Source organism: Cannabis sativa, chromosome 3 (assembly GCF_029168945.1).
Source record: "Cannabis sativa cultivar Pink pepper isolate KNU-18-1 chromosome 3, ASM2916894v1, whole genome shotgun sequence".
Taxonomy (NCBI): Eukaryota; Viridiplantae; Streptophyta; class Magnoliopsida; order Rosales; family Cannabaceae; genus Cannabis; species Cannabis sativa.
In genome coordinates, this window is record NC_083603.1 from 43,573,021 (window position 1) to 43,578,833 (window position 5,813).

The window sequence follows — 5,813 nt, forward strand, 5'->3', positions numbered from 1 at the left end:
TTTGTAAAATTTCACTATGTTCCAACAAACTTGCACTTGAAATTTTAAAAATATTTTCTCGAGTAGTAGTCTAAGTAATAATATTGAGCATACACTATTACAAAAGGCATAATTCACGACGGTCCTAAAAATAATTTTTTTCAGGGACTGTTGTTAAAAAAATTAAGTAACTGTTTAAAGCCGTCGGAAAAAATTGAGTATTCTCGATGGTTTAAAACACTAGTTAACGAAATAGGGATGGTTTTAACAAAAAACACAAATTTTTAGGGGCCCTTATTATACCCGACAATTTAAAACTGTCATGTATAGTATACTCGACGGTTCTCATTTTACCCCCAATTCCCCCCCCCCCCCTCAAGACCTAGCAGCTACACATTAATTACCATTTCACCAAACACATGAACCACTAGCATCCAAGACCGCCCCCTCTCGTCGTCAACCCTACGAACAACTAATATTGCCCCCCTCTCGTCATCAATCCCCACGAACCCAGATCGACCGCCTGTCAACGTCAAACCCCCCACGAACCCAGACCTTCTCTCTCTCTCTCTCTCTCTCTCTCTCTCTCTCTCTCTCTCTCTCTCTCTCTCTCTCTCTCTCTCTCTCTCTCTCTCTCGTTGTCTCCTTCGTCTCTGTCGCATCCGCAAGTAACCACAACTGCCTTCCTCCATCGCGACATCGCCGTCCTCCGTCTAGGTATATATATATTTATTAATATATAATTATTTATTTATTTGTATATATATTTATTATTTTTTGTTAAATAATCTAAATATATATTTATATACATATTTTTTTAGTTGAATTTATATATTTAAATTTAATGTGTAAAAAATTGATATTGTTAAAAAAATTAATGTGTTTTAAAGTTAGTTAATATTGTAAAAAATTTAATGTGTAAAAAATATTTAAAAAAATATTTTAAACTAAAAAAGATTTTAGTTTAGGTAAAAGGTTTATTTATTTCATTTATTATTGTAAAAATAAATTAATTAGTTGTTTTAATTTAGTTTATGTAAGATTATAAATTGTTATTAGTAAAAATATATAATTGCACCAACCGATAACCTTCTAGACTTGTCTGTCTGAGTACTTCCAGAACCTTTGTTTGGTCTTCGTTATCTTCCAGCACAACATCAACTTCCATTTGCGCACTGTCTTACAATTCCATATATTAGCTTTCAGCTGTGAACCTGATCTTCTGGATGTTTTGTTCTGTATTCTATTTCCATGCATGTAGTGTTCTTATTTCTTGTTCTTCCTGCATCACACGGAGATACACTAATTTTCTAAGACGTCAAGTGAGGATATTCCAACTCATTGAATTTTTAGCAATCACAACCTTTGGTCTACCCTTCTTGGGAATGTTAATTCTATACCCCTTGGTACCTAAGGCATAACCTAGGAAAGTTCCCTTAACTGATCTAAGTTCCAGCTTGCCAATAGATTGGTGTGCATATGCTGTACACCCAAAAGTTCTTAAATGTGTTAGGTTTGGGGTTCTGTTGTACCACATTTCATAAGGGATTTTTAGGCCTATAACTCAATTTGGGCTTCAATTTATAAGGTAGGTTGTAGTTGCTAGAGCTTCTACCCATCTAACTTTTTTCAACAAGGTTCGGTTCATCTTTTCAGCAACACCATTTTGCTCTAGGGTCTTCACTACGGTTCTAAGCCTAGTGATTCTAAATTCTTGACACAACTTGTCAAACTCGAAGTTAACAAATTCTAACCCATTGTTTGTCCTAAGGTTCATAACTTTTAGATCAGTTTAGTTTTCTACCTAAGTTTTTCAAATTCTAAATTATTCTAGGCACTCATCCTTAGTTGCTAGTAAATAGGTCCAAATACACCTACTATAATCATCAACTATAGAAAAAAATTTTGCTTACCAAAAGGAGTAGATACTTTGTAAGGCCCCCACAGATCAACATGCACATATATTCAAGTATCTTCTTGTCCTTCCTATCTCCATTGTGAATTTCGTTGAAGTCTTGTTGCTCCCTATACTTCTTGCAAAATCTTTGTAAGTATTCGGACCTTCCATAGAAGTAACACTTTCGATTTTCCTTCTCCCTCGACTTCGATCTTGATTGAGAGTGAAGGTGCTTACTATTTGAACTTCCTTTCTTGGGTGATATTCCTCTTGCCAAATACACTTCTTCTTTCTAGGATTTCTTCTCTAATTGTAATTCGAAATCCTTCGACTAAAGTACGACAAGAACATCCTTCAATGCAATCACATCTTTGCCATACTTGATACCAGCCTTTACTTCTTGATATGCAATTTTGAGCAATCTCAACAAAATGATGGCATTGCTTTCTTGATCAACCTTGTGATTTATATTAGCCAATTCTACAATCAGTGACGAACTTAAAATTTTTACTTTGTGGGAGCTTATTTATTATTTAAAAATATTTATACTTATTTTATAATCAGTCTTACTAGATTTATTTAATTTTGTAGGGGCTTTTCTACTATTTTGGTCTATAGTTATCAAATTAAAAAATTACATTTAATTTTTTAAAAGGAAATATTTTTGTTAGTGAGGGGTATAGCCCCCACATTAATACTAGTGGGTCCTTCCCTGTCTACAATAATCTCATTAAATCTATCAATATTATCATCTAAATAAATAAATAAAATCATTCTAAAATCGTACAACTTTTCTGGCAAATTAATCTTGCTAGAAATTGATGATTTTAAGTATAATTTTTCCAACTTGTTCTAGACTCCTTTCGCCGTCTTCTATGAGATGAGTTTTCTTTAAACACTGTTTGACAGATGCATATGATTGTGTAATACACCATCTCCTCTATTCTGCTTTCTCTTTTGGTTTCTTTTTAGCTAATAACTTTTCATCTTTAAGAACTTTAGAGACTTTCTAGTGCACTAAGACCCCTTTCAATGTTTCTCTCCATAGCACAAAGTCATATGTTCTATCGAATTTCTCCAATTCGAATCTCGCCATTGATGACAAAAACTATTTCTTCAAGAATTACATCAGAAAGAATCTTGATTATGTATTTTTAATCATTTTCCAAGCTCTAATTTGTCGAAAAATTAAGACTAATGTGCGGAATCAAAATAACTAAAAATTTAATCAACAAAAAATTAGCAATGATACGATTAATAATTCATGAACAATAATTGAAGAAAAATAGGGATGAACAGAGTTATTTAAAAACCAAAAACTATAAAAGCGGTAAAATAATAAAATCAACACCGAGATAGACACTAGTTCAAATCTTATAGATCGATGTGATCTATGGCTCTACTCCAGTTCTGGAACACCACCAAATCCTCTTTATTGATTAAGCAAGAACATGGAACAATATAGCCGAGATCGATTCTTTGTTAGATTCTCTCAAAGTGTTTCAATTCTCACACTCTTACCCAAGAATCTTCTTCATCTACAGAAAATTCTTCATACAAAACCCAAACCCAATATCTCTCTTTTCTCTCTACCTCTCAATCTTTCTCTCTCCATCTCAAAACTCAATTTATTCAACATCCTCGAAATGATAAGTATTGGTGGTATTTATAGGCTCAGGATAAAGATCCTAAGTTGGTGGCTACAACCGTTAATTTGTTAAGTTAGTTACGATTTAACGAACTTAATAAACTCATAGTAGCAGAATCTCCACATGAGCACAAGATAAAGTGCTTTCGGGTGAGTCATATGCTTCTTGGACAGAGGACCAAAGTGTATGCTGGAAGGGACATCCTGGATAGAAAAAGAGCCAGCTGGAGTTGACTATCCGAGACTCTCTTCCATGAGGGAAAAAGCTAGTCATCCGGAGAAGACTCATTCCAGGTGGATATGATAGACATCTAGGAATGCCCTTCCAGACGATAACTATCATTCCAGGAGACTTCTTCCGAATAGACAAGTTAGTTTTCTGGAAAAGCTCTTCCAGGAGACAACTAACTTTCAAGGAAGATGAAAAAACTTTCGAAAACTTTTTTCATTTGGAGAAACTATACCAGAGACAAAATTATTTCTTTTTTGTAATCACTACTATCTAAATATATATTGTATTCGCGTCAAAAATATATATATATATTGTATTTTTTATATAATAAAACATAATTACTATATATAATTATGAACATTTTTTTTTTTTGAAAAGACAATTAATTACTAAATAAATAGTTATTTCTTATTACTTTTTTTTTTTTTGAAAAAATGATTCATTCAGGTTAAAAAAAAAGAACAAAGCCTTACTAGGTCACGCAGAAATAAAATTGCACAAATCTTACGAAAGAAACAAGACCACGCAAACGGTAAACCACACCAATTAACAAGAAAAGCAAAACTCAAGAGCCGTTGAGAAAAATACAAGAGACAAACCCCATAAAGTCACACGTAAAAATGCCTTATAGGACAAAAATAACCGCCATTATTATTAATGTATTTTCTTTTTACTAGCTAGCATGTTTAAATAAATGTAGAACTTTGCTTTATTGGTTTTAATTTTAAATATATGTTAGTTTTTCATCGTAAACAAAAAATAATATAAAAGAACAATTTTTTTAAAATGTATTTTAGTAGTTTTTTTTATGAGAAATGATTGGGATACACTAAAATTTATACATTTTTTACACACAATTATATGTAAATAATCTTAATTTTAATTATTATAATTAAAGTGATACGATCTCATGACTAATATTTATTATTACATACTTTGTGTGTTATAAATAAGTATCTAGAATTACTCTTCTTTTTTTATAGGTATAGATCTACATGAATAGGATAAAATGACCAAGGAACCTAACATATTGATATGCCTTCTTTCTAAAATTATAACAATAATAATTAAATATATATAAAATATTGAAATGTCTTATAAAAATATTGCTAGGTCTAATTTAACTATATAAGTAAATTATATTTTGGAAAAAGCCCTCCTTTCAGTACTAACAGTAAGATTAATATTTTCATTAAAATAAATAAAACAGTAAAATAAATAAAGAAAGAAATAAGTTTTATTATGTTAAAATTACGTGGCCTTATTGTTAAAAAAACATAGATGTGACAGGGCCGGTCTTGAAAATATATGGGCCAAGACAAATTAAATTTTGGGCCCTCAAAAATATATAAAAAAAAATTAAAAGAAGAGTGTTATGGGATTTGAACCCATGACCTTGGACTTTATGCTATCCACCTCAACCAACTAAGCTATAAATATTTATTGTTTATAATACACTTAAATTTTACTTAAATAAAAGCCTAATAATTTTTTTTATTTTTTTATTTCGGACTCCCGGAAAGTGTGGGTCCTAGGCACGGGCCTAGCCCGCCTATGCCTAGGGCCGGCGATGTGAGCTAGATTTATTATTATTATTATTTTATTATTATTATAAGAATTATGTGGGCTAGAATTGGTTTATTGAAACCCAAAAAAAAAAAAAATTAAACACCTTATATGTTGCACACGTCTTCCTCCATAAAAAAAAATGAAAACAGAAAAAGAGAAAATAAGTAGAAAAAAATTGGAGGCCAAACCGAGTGTTTTATATATATAAATAATATAGATTAATGATTTTGATTTGTATGTCGTGAAAATCTTTTGATGATGATTGCTGTATCTACGTACCGTTTTTTATCATATAACATTATTGAAAAATGATTGTTGTATAAAAACAAAAATAAAAGACTTTTTTTGTTTTTGTTTTTATGTTTTTTTATATTTATTTTTTATATATAATTGTTTTTTTTTTTTTTGAATAATATATATAATTGTTTTTACTTTTTAGTAAATGATATTTCTTACTTATTACTTGCAAATTAAGGTACTTACGGTCT